This window comes from Hyperolius riggenbachi, chromosome 2, assembly GCF_040937935.1.
Source record: "Hyperolius riggenbachi isolate aHypRig1 chromosome 2, aHypRig1.pri, whole genome shotgun sequence".
NCBI classification, from domain to species: domain Eukaryota; kingdom Metazoa; phylum Chordata; class Amphibia; order Anura; family Hyperoliidae; genus Hyperolius; species Hyperolius riggenbachi.
The window spans coordinates 313,029,944-313,045,963 of NC_090647.1; the positions used below are offsets into that span (position 1 = coordinate 313,029,944).

General features: G+C 42.0%; 1 protein-coding gene across 11 annotated transcripts in view; it reads left to right on the forward strand.

Moving 5' to 3' along the window:
- The window catches only part of DLGAP3 (DLG associated protein 3), a 541,562-nt gene that overhangs the window by 28,091 nt on the left and 497,451 nt on the right, over nt 1-16,020 (forward strand). The window contains exon 1 of one of the 11 annotated variants that reach the window (XM_068269132.1): nt 12,774-12,836. The exons of 9 other annotated variants lie outside the window; for them this stretch is intronic. The gene's annotated coding sequence lies outside the window, so the exon portion shown is untranslated. Of the gene's footprint in view, nt 1-12,773; nt 12,837-16,020 lie in introns of those variants that run through there. One more of the 11 variants, XM_068269134.1, reaches the window with a different exon arrangement.

A 16,020-nucleotide genomic window follows, 5' to 3' on the forward strand; every position in this document is an offset into this window, starting at 1 on the left:
TGTATGCCTGCCACAATTATTTTTAGTCTTCTGTCATTCTGCTCATAAATCTTCTAATTGTTTTATTAAATAGACTGACAATTAAAAGTTTTAATTATGTAATACAATTAACATTTTATCAAATGAGAAATAATCAAAGTGGAAATGTTTCAACTGTAGCGGATTAAATTGACACATTTATATGTAGTTCAGTCTGATCGCAGTTTGACTGCTTTTGGTAACATGAAGAATTGAACTGGATTGAAAACTGAAAAATTGTCCTGTGTGTAGCCAGCCTTATGGCCAGTTCATGAACAAGATGCAAGGCTGAATAGCCTTCACTGCTTTCCATTGCACCTGAAACGCAGTATGCAGAACTTCATTACTGACCCTGATAAAACTAGATCACAGTAACGTGGGGCCATATTAGTGACATGACCTTGTTAATTTAAATCTACACCATTTAGGAGCTGTTATCCCTGCGAGGGCATAGCTTTTAATCATCCGCGCCGTCGGCTCATACTTGCCATTCCTGCCACTGCACCAGCTGACCAGCAGAGCTTCTGTATATTGGGCAGGACAGGGCCTAACCCCGTGATTGCTGTAAGCCAATCACAGCAATTACTGCACTTAAAAGGGGGTGGACTGCTTTGGTCTTAAAGCGGCCTGAGCCATCGGGTCCAGAAAAGTTTAAGACAATAATAAACAATAATAAAATTCATGTTTGCATGTAAGAGTATTTTGCTAGAATCAATGGGGCTGACTATCAAAAAGGCTGTAAAATTGGCATGCATTAAAGAGAACCCGAGGTGGTATTTAATTATGTTACTGGGCACAGAGGCTGGTTGTGCACACTAAGACCAGCCTCCGTTGCCCCATGGTGTGCCTCCATGTCCCCCCTGCGCGCCGCTATAGCCCCCGCAGTGCTGGCGACACGCAGCACGTCGCCAGCACAATTATTTACCTAAGCGCTGTCTGTCAGTGCCGCTCCCCCTCCTCCTCCGCATCGGCGCTACCCGCCTGCGTCACTTCCCCCCTATCAGCGGGAGGGAAGGGACATGGGCGGGTAGCGCCGATGCTGAGGAGGCGGGGGAGCGGCGCTGACAGACAGCGCTTAGGTAAACATTGTGCTGGCGACACGCTGTGTGTCGCCAGCACTGCGGGGGGGGGGGGGGGGTATAGCGGCGTGCAGGGGGGACATGGAGGCACAACATGGGGCAACAGAGGCTGGTGTTAGTGTGCACAACCAGCCTCTGTGCCCCATTAACATAATGAAATCCCACCTCGGGTTCTCTTTAATAGAGCATGTTCATTTTACTATTGTTTATGCAGTGTAGCATGCGGTGTGTACATAGTGTAGTGCATGCTATTTACGTTGCGTGCTTATATAACATGCCTTATATTATTAGCTCATAGTAGCAATGCAGGCATTGTATACAGAATGAAAGTTGTACTATGCGTGTAACACAAATGGCCTCAATTTACCAGAGAGGATTTACTAAGAGAAAAAAGGTAGGTAGTTTATCTCATGAGGTATTTTAACACTCTGGAGTCAATTCACCAGTGTGAGAGGACAGAGAGAAAAGTGTTTGATAGCAGGGGATAATGGAGAGATATGCATGAGGAAAGTGTGAGAAAGCAGAGAGTTAGGTAATCAGTATTAATGATTTACATGGGATAATTTTCCTCTCTGTAAGCTTGAAAGTGAAGCATTGTGGGTAGGAGGCGGAGTTTTACCACTACCTGACCAGAGTATTCCCGCCTTTTACTGCCGGATCATATCATAAATCATATCACGAGTGAGTCTGAACTTCTTCACCACCTCTAGAACTGTTCTCTCACGAAAAATACGAGGGGCGATTAAACAGACCCCTCCTCCTGCGCCTTCGTCTCCTCATAATAGAAGCAAGCTCTAAGGCCTAGTGCACACCAGAGCGGTTCGGCTGCGTTTTGCGATCCGCTTGCGGCTGCGGATACGCTTGGGTAATGTATTTCAATAGGCTGGTGCACACCAGAGCGGGAGGCATTTTGCAGAAACGCATACTCCCGGGCTGCTGCAGATTTTGGATTGCGGAGGCGTTTCTGCCTCAATGATAAGTATAGGAAAAACGCAAACCGCTCTTCAGAGCGGTTTGCCAGGCGGTTTTTGTTACAGTAGCTGTTCAGTAACAGCTTTACTGTAACAATACATGAAATCTACTTCACCAAAAACGCTTCACAAAACCGCAAAATGCTAGCTGAAACGCTACAGAAAAATAAGCGTTTCAAAATCTGCTAGCATTTTGCAGATCTGCTAGCGGTTTTTGGTGTGCACCAGGCCTAACAGAGTAAGCTCTAAAGGCTCCATCTTCCACAGCAGCAGCTGCTGTGTGAAAACCACGATATCTCCAGGTTCATTCAGGGGATAAAGAGATGAAAAAATAACGAATGGCCACACCCCCTTTCTTCCCTGGTGAATTGTGATTTGTAGAAAAACTAACTACTAACTATCACTTATTTATCTCATACTTATCTCACATTTATCTCGTGCATTTCTCTCTGTCGATATTTTCCCCTATACTTCTGGAGAATTGCTATTTGAAGATATCACAGGAGGTAAATTACCTCCCAAGAGATAAATAGGTTGGTAACCTCTGGTGAATTGACGCCATTATGTTGCCTGTGTAGACAGTTGTAAACTTGACTGTCAATTTGTCAATTTTAGTGGCCTTTTCCTAGATCAACCCCAATATTACTAGGAGTGCACTCTTGTGAGTTACTATCACTGGGCAAGTCCATTCATGTACTCTCCACCAATTGCTGAGCTATGCTAACGCTGTGCCTGGACTTTTGGAACCTATATGGATTTAATGGCTGCGTTGGTCCTGTCACTACTCAGGTGACTGTATAAGTTTACCTTCTTTTGCACTGAAAATAGGCTGTCTGCAAGAAGCCGGGTTGCATCTTACATTACACTGTATGGTAAACAGTGTACTCCCCAGAATTTTTTTTTCCAACTGGGTGGCATGAAAAAGTGCCCAGATGGGGCAGGACGGTGGAATGCAGGGACAGCGCTCTATGTGCAACTCTGCCTACAGCATGGGAAAAGGATGAGGAGGCGAGCTGATGATTGGCGGGTGGTCACCAAAATTAGCTGAGTGGAACACCCAGCTAAACGAGCCTGGGGAGAATACTGGGTAAAGTGTTAGTATCCAGGTTATTAGTAATAAAATGGCAAGCGCCGTGGGAGTGAAAAATGTCTTTGGTTTGTACTTTACCTGGATTTGGCAGCTTCAGTATAGTCAGTATAGTTAGCGCTGCAAGCGATGTATTGAGTTTGGTTTCTATACATAAATGGGTGAGACGTGCTGCTCGGATACCCCCCAATCACGGATTCGGCCACGATTAAAACAAAAATCTGGAAACGGCATGATTGATTTTCCGGATTTGAGATGGCCTCACGAATTCGACTCAATTTTTTCCGTGAATGAGGCAATCACGACTAATCACATCCGTGATCACGGAATAGCGTTTAAGCTATTCTTAAAGCCCCCATACATGCTATAATCCCCCAAATTTAACTTTAGTAATCACTCACTGGCTAGCTAAATACAAGTATACAGTCAGAGCAGTAGTAGATAGAATCAGCGAGCCTGCCAGCGCCTGCACTGCACTAAGCACAGCAGCACCAGCAATAAATCACTACACTCTCTCACTGAACTACACTGACTACAACTAACTTTAGTAATCACTCACTGGCTAGCTAGCTCAATACAAGTTTTAATGTACAGTATAAGAGCACTGTTAGGAGTAAAAATGCTATGTTATTGACTAAAACGCGCCTGCTTTAGCAACAGATGGCCTGCAGATGATCCTCTCAGTGCCACAGTCTAGCAAGGACGGAGCTTTTCATCATGGCCACCGCTTTATATACAGGAGGGAAGAGCATAGCCTCCCCTCCTATGAGTGGCTGCTAGGGCCTCGCTTGGGGGCCTCTGATTGGCCCAGAGACGTAATTTCCGCCCAATCACTACTTTTTTTCCGCGATCACGAGCGTGATCACGGACGAATATTTGTAATCACGGCATGCCCCGTGACCCAGTCTAATACCGAAGCCGAATAGTAGAAAAATGCTTGTGAATCACGGCTATTCCGTGATTACGGAAATTATCCAAGCACCACTGGTGCATTTATTACACTATTTATGGACATGTGTAAGGAAAAGCAACAGACTTTATTACTACAAGCATTCAATCCACAGGAATATACAAAAACAGAAAATAATTTGTATGTTATTGACTGTTTGACTAGATCAGAGTTTTAGAGTTCCCTGTTATAATACTTTGGTTTGATTATCATTTATGCGTACTGTATGTACGGTATTTGGTCTGACTGGTAAATCAGTGTGATGTAGTCTTTGTTGCAGTTATACAACAGCCTGTCCTTGACAAAGCCATACTGCAAGATGCAATCTTCTTCTGATTCATGCAGGGTTATGTTTGTTTTATTCTCAGTGAAAGGATCATTCCATGCATATACTGTATAGGATAAGGATTAACAGAAAATTGGTTCAAAGAGACCTCAAACGGGCTAGAAAATCAGCTTTGGCCTCATACATGATTTCATCAAACATGAACTCATAGGTTCTCAATCCCAATTAACTCTAAAATGTTGGCTGGATTCTTAGCAAAATATGATATATGGCCCGCCATGTGTTGTATTTGATCAAAATCATTGAATGGAGTTGTTTTACTATAGAATGTGGATTTGCACTAAGCAGCAGTTGAACCACTGATGCAATGATGTTACAGTTAGCATTGTCACTCTGCCGTTGAGGGTACTTATGGTTTAGTGCCATTTAAGTGTACCTTGCGATTGTATTGATGACTTTTATAATATGGTATTTTATGTATTTTTGGATTCATATTACTGTTGACTTCTTTTAACCTTTTTTCTGTTTCCCCTAATTACTTAACCATGTTAGAATCTTGCAGACTGTCATCGGATCTTAGTGACACATGGCTGCTCAGATTATGAAACCCGCTGGGAAAGAAATGATTGCAATAAGGCTCCCACAGTGCTAAGAAGCAATCAAATATTCAAATGGGATAGGTTTTATTTAAACTAATGGCTTATGCAATCTTAACTCAGGCAAATATGAAAAATTAGACTGGAGATAATGCTGGAGGAAGCCCACTGTATATCAATAAAGACAATCAGAAGAGAATAATCCAATTATGGTGGTCAGGCCATGCTGGTCAAACATGCAACATCATGGTCAAACTATTCATTTTAATTTTGACAATTAGAGAAATGTACTGTTTCTTTCCGATACATCAAGGTTGTAGATGGGAAGTCTATGATGCGAACGACCATAGCAAAGTTACATCTACCAACTGTCTGCCTGTGGATTAAGCATCCCAGGAATTCAAATTAAATTATTCCAGAATAAAACGTAAACAGTGTTTTATTATTATTGTATGTGTGGTGTTTTACAGCTAGGGTGACACAGACACATCATACAAAATGCTAATAATGTACAGTCATACAAAAAAACTGGTAGAAAGTACAGAAAATTCAAGGTTTGAGCACCAACACTGAAAAATTTGGTGGGCTGGACCTATCCTTAGGAAATTAGAGTCTAAAGACATGAAAGAGTGAAACGTGAAGTGAAGGAAGTTAATTAGCTGTGGTACCTTGACTGGGAAATAGTGGGTAGCTACTAAATAACATGTCCCAAGTCACATTATATGCTTACATATTAGAACTTATTCTTCACATATTTTAAATGGAATCATTTTTCTTGATTGATTGTGTTGTTTGAAAAATCAAACCACTCCACCATACATTAAATTTTACCCCACAGGCAATAGATCAAAAGATTGTGGGAAATCTGATTGAAATTACATTTCATTTTCCTATACAATCGAACAAACAATCAAAGGTTTTGGTTGGATTGTGTATGGACACCTTAAGGGTATGACCAGATGAGTGGGTGGGGGCTTGCCTTTGCCCTTGCCTGCCTGCCTCACTATGAAACAGCGTGTGCACCAGTGCAAAGGCTGATGTTAAGTCAGGTGGATGTGCCCAAGCATGGCCACATTTGCTTCCTGTACTCCTATTCCATAGTGTTCAGGAAGCAAAAAGACCAAAGACAGACTTTTTTTTTTAAACGTGTAGTACAGATGGAGTGGCAAAGATGCACAGAGGGCACCATTACAGTGGGTACTTCTTCAAGTTTAAAACAGATTCCCTTAAAGGCATCCATTGATCTGATACCCGAGTCATGGTATCAGTCATTTTAGAAGACCATTTGTGGCACGGAAAATCTTTTGATCTACTTTACTGTAGAATTAAATAACTTTCTTATGTGAAAAGTTGGTTTACCAGGATGCATTCTTTCAGTAGACTATCTGTGTTTCCATGGTTTGTTCCTTGGTGATGAATGGAGAAACTCTGTTTGCTGCATTGGCACCCCGCTGACTGAAGTTTGTCAGCTAAAAAGTATGAAAAGTCCCTATTTCAGCAGACGTTGCTCTTCTGTGTATATGGCCCAGTTTGCTATTGATATGTCCCCTTTAGGTGTTGCTGGCATATGTTCTGCATATTGAAGTTTCAAAACCATGTCTGACTCTAAAGCAGCACTGTGACAAAAAAGTAGCTTTTGAAATACATAAGTACACATAAGATAGACGTTTCCATTTGTGACGTGACGTGCCATAGGAGAGAAGAGACTGTGAGGCACGCCTGAGAGAAGAAACAGGTCATTTTCAGGGCATTTTAGACTGACACAAATGTATATCTTGTTTGTGTTTTACATTTTAGAGGTTTATTTTCATAATGGTCCTTTAATGTTTGTAGTGCAGCGATATCTATTGGATCACACTATGTGGGTTGCGTAAGATGTACTGCAAGATGGTGAGCACAGTTTTCTTTGGTTGGATTGCTTTCTAAAGGTAGCCATACACTGGTCGATTTGCCATCAGATTCGACCAACAGATAGATCCCTCTCTGATCGAATCTGATCAGAGAGGGATCGTATGGCTGCCTTTACTGCAAACAGTTTGTGAATCGATTTCAGCATTAAACCAATCACAATCTGTGGTGGTGGTGGTGCTGCCACTGCCCCCCGGGGCCCCGCATACATTACCTGATCCGGCCGCCGCGAGTCCTCCCAGTCACCGCTGTCTTCTTCTCCGCTGGGTTCCGCATTCCGGTCCGGCTGGCTTTATTTCTTTCTGCCCGGGGAAGTTTAAACAGTAGAGGGCGCTCTACTGTTTAAACTTCCTGCCGGGACAGGAAGTGAAGCCAGCCGGACCGGAACGCAGAACCCAGCGTAGAAGAAGACATCGGTGACCGGGAGGACTCGCGCCGGCCGGAGCAGGTAATGTATTGGCGTTGTATTGCTACGGTCGTCGGGCATTCGAAAGCCGATATCGACGCACTCCTGACCCGGCTGGCGATCAAGAAAAATCTTCCGCATGGAGGACTCAACGGGAATCGAAGGGAACGATTGATTGATTTCGGACAGAAATCGATCCTTCTGTCAGCATTTGCGCATCGATTTCACAGCAGATTCGATCACAGTGATTGAATCTGTTGTATATTGGCGGTAAAATCGTTAGGTGTATGGGCCCCTTAACATGCCTGCTGATGATTATGGTATTTGTTTTTGCACACTATACAAACACCTAAACCTGTTTGTTTAGAGCACAGATGTCAAACTCCAGGCCTGGAGGGCCAGATCCATGCCAGTGTTTAGAATGGACTGAGAAAGAGAGTAATGTGTTCTACCTGATGAACCATACCTTTCCTGATTCAGACCCATGAATTAATTTGAGCTGTGTCAAAAATGTGTGAGGACCTCGGCCTTCGTAGGACCGGTTTGACATCCCTGGTTTAGAAAAAGCACAGGACTTCTTAATCATGAGAGATATACATTCACAGTTCTTTCTGAATATGCAGTTGAGTTGGTTTATGTTAGGGTGCGTACACATGCCCAACAGATGTGGCCCGTCAGGGACCAGCACCCAACACCGCAAAAACGCCGGGTTGGGCTGCACACAGGTGTGTCAGCTGTATAGCTATGCAGGGTGGGGGGCAAGAAGCGGCGTGTGTGTGACGTCACGCGGTGGGCAGGGGAGCTGTGCAAATAATGGGATCGGCGTTTCTGGGGTTGAGTAGACCTGATGGATCACTTGCGGGTTAGGCGTCGGGGGTTGTCGGGTGTAGTACACATGCCTGAGTGTCAGCAGCTGAGGCGGTCGTTATCTGCCTTTGCCAACTTAAGTCAGATGTGTGTACAAGGCTTTAGACGGGCATAGATTTTAATAGTGTTCCTCTTTCAGTATCAATACCCTACTGTGAGTAATCTTACAGTTTTCTATCTAGGGGGCTGATCCCACCAGCAGACTGAGGCATAATCTGGTGTAATACAGTTATAAAAGCAAGGAACAAAAATAAATTACTTTTAGGCAAATGTTGCAATAATAATTCTGAATATGCCCTTATTGTTTGTTGTTTTGTCAGGTGTATAAAATATGCAGAAAATTCCAGGCAAAATTATTATGCACCTTTCAATTTTGGAAGTCATTTGTATTCTAAAAACAGCAGCCCTACCCTCAGAATCACGGTGGTTTTGTAAAGCAGAATGCATAATATCTTACTGGAACTACTTGTCAGCAGTGATTCTGGCAGCCTGGAGACTGATGGTTTTTTGTTAAGTTAAAGTGTAGATCTGGGCCAAAATGGAAATGTGTCAGTGTATAGAAGTGCCCAGACTTACATCACCAATGCCTGTTCCAGTAAATCTAAACTGATAACATTTGCAACACTGCTGTGGTGTAGCTGTGACAAGAAGGCATGGCATAAGTGGGTGGAGTTTGTATTAGTGAAACAAAACTGAACGTAAAAGGATGCTACTGCCAAAAATTGTAAAATTGACAGTGCATGTTTACACATACCTATAAGGTGTACCTGTATCCCAGATTAAAATGCGCTATACATTACTTTTCTGCTATGTTGCTCTCACTTAAAGTAGGTAATAAAAATCTGACAGGTTTTGTACTAGATAATTTCCTTCTGGTGTATTCTCAGTATTCCCTTTATTCTTTACAAAAGCGCTCCCTGGGAAGGATCAATGCAAAGATGCCAGCCTCCCTACTCATTTGCACACTGTTTTGGCAGTTGTACTCAGCAACGGCCATTAACTAAGAAATCGCGCTCTCAGCATTTGAGAGTGATTTTGCAATCGCAAGTGGGCATCCCGCCTAAAGCTGGGCCCCCACTTTATGTCCTCATTTGAATGTGATCATGTGACCAGACTGGTAATCAATCAGTATAGGTATGCAGCTGTGTTACAACAATTGAAGTCTTGTAATTGATTAGGAACCTGTCAAGATGCTTTGGGAAGCCAAGTCCTAGGCATCCAATATTGGATTTTTTTCTCTTCTCTGTGTGCTTAGGAACACCTCTGTAGTTATGTTATTAGCACCAGTTCTTTCGCAAGGCAAGACAGTGGTTTCAGATGGCAACACACAGGGGGAGGGCCAGCAATTTTAAGCATGTATTGGCCTCAGTATGTGTATGGAAAGCTTAGACTTACAAGTTGAACACTTGAAATATTCCTTTTATTAGTTTGGCCTTATTATATCACTCACTTTTAATAATAATTAGTAATATTACATGTATTCTTCTGAAAATAAAATGTACATGTCTTTGTGTCCTCATATTAGTCTCTGTACAGTACTACATACAGTAATATCTGTTGATATTCCAGGACAGCAGAGTGTTGGGTGTGTTCCTAGGATCACCAGAACAATCTGGCTGTTTATCTATGAGGCTGTTTCTGTACCCTCTCCATCTTATTCTTGTCACTGCATTGGAGGTCCTTTAATTAGAGTAGCACATTTGCTAGAAATTAGACTAACACAATTTTTGAAGGATTTTTGCAAAATCAAAACATTTCAAGACAGTATCAGGATGGCTTAAGTAATGTTGGTGTTTCTGAGTTTCTGCAGCTTGGGTATGTGCCCTTGATCTCCCGTCAGATTCCCCCCTGGTGGCATGTATCGTTGTAGTGCAAGTCTGAAAGCAGAGTCTATTAATAGGAGTTAAAATCTTCTCTTGAAATCATTACTTGTCCCACTCACCAACTGAATTACATTTAAAGTGCACCTAAACTAAGGGATATGGAGGCTGACATATATATTTCCTGTTAAACAATGCAGTTTGCCTGGATGTCCTGCTGATCCTCTGCCTCTAATACTTTTATCCATAGACCCGGAACAAGCATGCAGAACAGCTTTTTCTGACTGAAGTGTGACTGGATTAGGCACGTGCTTGTTTCAGGTGTCTGATTCAGACACTACTACACTCAAAGAGATCAGCAGGGCAGCCAGGCAACGGGTATTGGTTAAAAGGAAATAAATAAGGCAGCCTGCATATCTCTCTCACTTCAGGTGTCCTTTAAAGAGACTCTGTAACTAAATTGTCAGCCTTATTTTTTGTATCCTATAAGTTCCTATACCTGTTCTAATGTGGTCTGGATTAGTGCAGCCTTTTCTAGTTACTCTGTCTCTGTAATATATCTAATCTTCTTTTCTTTGTCAAGCCTTGAGAGCCAGGGAGGAATGTGCTGCCTCTGCGTTGATAGGGAGAAGTTCTGCACGCCCCCTGCATGCCCCCTGCAGGCTCTGTGTGCTTTGTTTACTACTCACAGACAGAGCTCTCTGAGGGGGAAGGAAGCTGCCTGTCTCATGCTGAGAACTGTGAGAATCCCAGACTGGAGTGCAGATAATTCTCTATGTAATAAAAACTTGTAGTATACTGTAACATGAGATATATACAAACATCACTTCCTGGTTAGCGGCCATGTTTTTTGTTTGTAAACATTGCCTAAAACTGTTGATTAAAAGCTAGGATTGCGGCGGGGAGCTGCGGAAATGGCAAAGAGGGATCCAGGAGAACATAATGAATAGAATGGTATGCCTTTTATTGTAAGAATTTGAGAGTACAGATTCTCTTTAAGTATATGTGCCATTAGTTTAAAAAAGTCTTTAATACATCATGCGGCTTATCACGTCTGCTGGTCCTCCTCTCAAGCAGAGAGGTGCAGTGTTTTTGGGGAAGGGAGTGTGGCCAAGCTGCCACTCACCTTCCATCCCTTTTTGTATATACTGTATATAGACTGTGTATAATGTGACCAATTTCAGTACTTACCATACTTTGATTTAGTAAAATGTCCATTCTTATTGATATAGATTATGGAACTAATACTTTCCGGTATTTAGTGCATATGGGGAGAGGCAGACAGAAAACTACCAACAACAAAGTTTTTAACCTGGAGAGAGGCTTTAACTGCTGGTAATTTCAGCCCAATCGTCTGTCTTCTAACCACTTCCCCAAAACATTACATGTCAGACTGATGTATGGAATTTTAGGGCCAATACTTAGTTATCAACCATGTGGCCTATTCATCTATGCACATAGCTGCACAGTTATTACAGTTATGATTTGTGCACCTAGACAACATCTTTCTCCTGTCTGTGCAGGTAAATTAGACATCTTTCAGTGTGGCTCAGACACAGTTGCACTTGAGGGGAAATACAGTATTAGTAAAGGAGGTTACTTTTGGAGCAAGGAAGAGAGTAATTCTAATGGGTAATATGATGCTGGGGGCATATTTCACAATCATGGGAAAAAGGCACCTGGAAAAAAAGGTTCAGGGACTTGCTGATAGTAGTAGAATATCCCTGAAATTAGCGATATTCTACTACTGGATTCCGATAGTGTAACCCTAACACCCTCCCTAACCGTTACCCGTTCCACGCCATAGAGCCACGATTTGGGGCAATGACAGTAGAGCTGGACACAGGGAGGTGATAAAATAGGCGCTGAGTCTTCCTGCCATGCAAACTGCGGCTTTGCAAAGTGGGTGCTTCACAATTTGCATAGCGAGAAGACTCGGCAACTGCTATATCATCGAACGCCTCCCTGCACCCAACTTCATTGCTCAACTGTCATTGCTGCAAATCGTGGCTTTTGATGCCTATCCCTCCCCCCTCCCCCCCGCGTGTCACCTACATTTCAACTGCCCCACCCCCACCCCTTGCTGCAGAGACGCAATTTACAGCAATGAGAGTAAATTTGGGCTCATGGAGGGGCCCCAATAGAACAGAGAGCACTGAGTCTTGCTGCTATGCAAATTTGACGCTTTGCGCGTGCTATGCAAAGCCACAATTTGCATAGTGGCAAGACTTCTGTTTTGCATAGCATTTTAGTAAGAAGGCTTTTGGTCTCTTTCAGTCGCTTGCACACTCCTTGGAGTTCTGGCTCACCCAGAGCTTGCTGGGCAATCTGTAATTCAATGTAAGAAACATCCATTTCAGCTGTGACATACAGATTCACTGTTAGGCTTTTATGTCATTTACAAATGACACAAAATGTGGAATAGCTTCTCAAGGTAAGACCCTGAACTTCTTGCTTGGTCTGCATGTGGGATTCATTATTGTGGAGGGTACATTTATCACACAGTCATTCTGCTATTTTGTGTGCCAGAAAAGGTCATAGTCAATGGATTCTGGAAAAAGTACAAGTTGGAGAGTTTTTTGTTGTTGTTGAATCCACTTTATTGTATCATTATTATGTTTTCATTGTGAGTGCAGATTCTATGCTCAGCCTGCTAGTTGTTTCTGGGGTATACAGAATCTTTTATTGGATTAACCAATGGGTGATCAATACATTTGTAAGAAAGCAAAAGCATCAAATTATATACTATTGGAACATTAACAGGAAGAACCTGTGACAAGTTTCATCATAGCAGGAATGTGTCATCTACATCGATGCGTTTCTGAGAATAATCTAAATATGTAATCAAGGTGAATAAGTTTATGGATTCTTATTATTCCTTTGTTCCTAAAGTTAGTCATTCTTTCCCTATTGTGTTGGTGATTTTGCTGTCTTCTATTATTCATTGTTGTTTTATCCTGTTTATCATTATTAATAACTGTCATGCTCTGTCTATTATTTCATTTTTCATTTTTTTTGTCTTTATAAATTTGACTGCATATGAATCATCTCTAATTGAGGAAATTATGTAATGTCCAGACCCAGACATAATAGGCTTTATTTTACAAGTGAAATTGTACAGCTTAGATTAAAGGGTACCTGAACTGATAGAAAGTTAAGTGCAATATTACGTGTCCTCCGTGCTTATGCTCATTGTTGTGAATGCGCATTTGCCCAGTTCAAAAGGGCTTGTTCACGGCAGCAGGTACTTCTGCTCGACTGGTACCCAGTTGGTGGTGTAAATGACCGTGGGATGGGGAATGTAGGAATGAGGAGCTTGAGATTACTACGGGATCTTCAACTATAGGTAATACAAAGAGTGCACACTTAATATTGCAATTTTATGAACAGTTCGGATGCCCTTTAAAACCAAAGTCATAGAAAGCAGTTCAGCATAGAAGAAGGTCACTGTAATGACAATGACAAGATTATCAAGATTTTCTTCTTAAAATTACTGAGCATCTTCTGTTCATTTACTATCCCACAGCACAATGGTGGTAAACCAGTGACAACAGGTAGACTGAGAACAACCTACAGTAGTTAATAGGATTCTCTATGGCTGGAGAATTGTATACAACATAAACCTGGTCAGAATTTGTTATGAATGATGTACTACTAAGTGACAAAGGTTTGCAGCCCTTACCAGGCTCATATCACGTTTTATATTTCTAAAAAGGGTCATAAATTTGGGCCGTTGCAATAGATTTTTTCTTAATAAATGCAAAACTGGTATGAAACATGGACTGGATTTAAAAAAAAAATCCTGCCAGTGGACTGTAAAAGTTTCAAACAATTGATCATCTCTAGTGATAACTGTTGTAGTACAGCATTATGCCGATAAATAATTGCATGCTTCTTATATAAGATGTGCTGTGGGATTAAACTGAGAATATCCAGCAGGTGTCTCGTCCTTGGCTGCTTTAGTTTTTATTTTATGAGAGCCTTAAGCTCATTTTATTTGACTTGCTTTGTAAAACAGGAAGACATTAACTTTCCTAGTTAATCATTATGTATACGTGGGTGGGTGCATGCAATGACGTTTGTTACTTAAAGTACAGTATATACTGTATAAAATAATTAGCCTGCATCTTGATAGGAATCTTGCATTGAAAGGCACAGTGGGGAGCACAGGCACGGGTGGATGCAGGGTTCCTCCTGCACATTCTCACATGCTCCACACAGTGACTCGCGTATAAGCCGACTTTTCAGAAAATGTTTTGGCTTTTCGGGCTTATACAACAGTATATACAGTATCACTTTAATAGATAATATGTTACTACTACCGAATTACATATGTAAAACCTCCCTCTTTACTGCCATCAATGAAAACATTTCCCCAATGTTTTTACTTGCTGTGTCTCTACCATAGAAAAGGAAATTGCACTTGGGGCATGAACAGCAGCTTTATTTGTGTATGTTTATGTACTTGTTTGCTATCATTAGAGTTTATTTTATTATTGTGACATTTATATAACCTAAAATAAGCACTAAAGCACAACCCCTAACACAGCCTCGCTTGCAATCAGCAAACATGGCTGTTCCAACTGAATCTTGTGCACGACTTTGGGTAAAGGATCAGTTTAACAAGATACTGTTAATAAAAAATATGCTTCAGGCATTCTGTATAGTAGACCATATTTGTTGACATACCAGTATTTATTAACACTACTTATGGCAGGGTTGGACAGATACTGGGATCCATATTGCCATGGCGACTGAGATTTCCATGTACGTACTACTGTGTAATTAAGCATATCCATTTATATTAGGTGGTCAGCCATTTCAGACAATGGATTGTCTAAGCAGAAGCTGACTGTACTGTCCTCCAATTGCATTAATCATCATCCCTTATTACCTTATTACACACATAATGCTTGAAATACCAAGTAGAAGTTGGGCTGATAAGACCAGATTTATAGTTTGTATCCCTGGGTCTATTTGACATTGGAAAATATTTTAACAAAAATAGTCCCAGTATAGTGTATGTGTTTGTGTGTGTGTGTGTGTGTGTGTGTGTGTGTGTGTGTGTGCTGTTTTCCTCCAGATAGTTTGACATCTGTCCACAGACAGGAATTAGTAGGTTAAAGGGACCCTGAGCAGTGTCATAAAAAGGAAATCTGGGGTTACCTGGTGCTTCCTCTAGCCCCCTGTAGCCAGCGAAGTCCCCGAGCATCCTCTTTGTCGCTTCCGTGGTCCCTCTGTCGGCTCTGGTAATCCAGCGACTTCGGCTGAAGGGTGCGGTTCAATCTATAGAGAACTGTGCATGCACAGGACCTTTACGGCGACTGATGACACGCCGGGTGCTTGCCGGCGATCCGCACACGTGACTTCAGCCAAAGTCACTGGATTACCGGAGCGCCAGTGGGACCACGGAAGAGACGAATAGGATACTGGGGGATCTCATGGGCTATGGGGGGCTGGAGGAAGCCCCAGGTAAGTCCAGATTTCCTTTTTATGGCACTGCTCAGGGTCCCTATCAACCATTTCTGCCTGAAATTATCCTATTGTGTTAGGAGGAGAGGCTGCAAAGTTCACAATGGTGGTCATCCATTAGACGCCACAGACTAATTGGAGTGCTCAAAACATCTGCAAACAGTTTAGGTGATGAATCTGGAAGTTTGTTGGTTAAAAGTATCAAGTGAGCCTCAAGGGTGTGGAAAAAGAGATATTGGTGATAGGAATATCACAGGTTATGTTGACTGAAATTGTGCTAAGAAACATAACAACAAAAAACAAAAGAATAAATCCTGTGTTGTCTTCTAAGGGCTAGTTTTAAGTTATTTCGTGACATGGACAAAAATGTACACAGGACCCCTTACATTTTAATACAGTACTGACAAAAATGTGCACCATTGGTGGCCTCTGTATGGTCCTTTCCTCTCTTTCCGCCATCTTCTTCACCCAACATGTGTTAACAGGAAGATGAAGGTGGGAGAGAGAAGATCGGAGAAAGGCCCGGAATGAGGCCAGTAACTATAACCAATACTTTCCTCT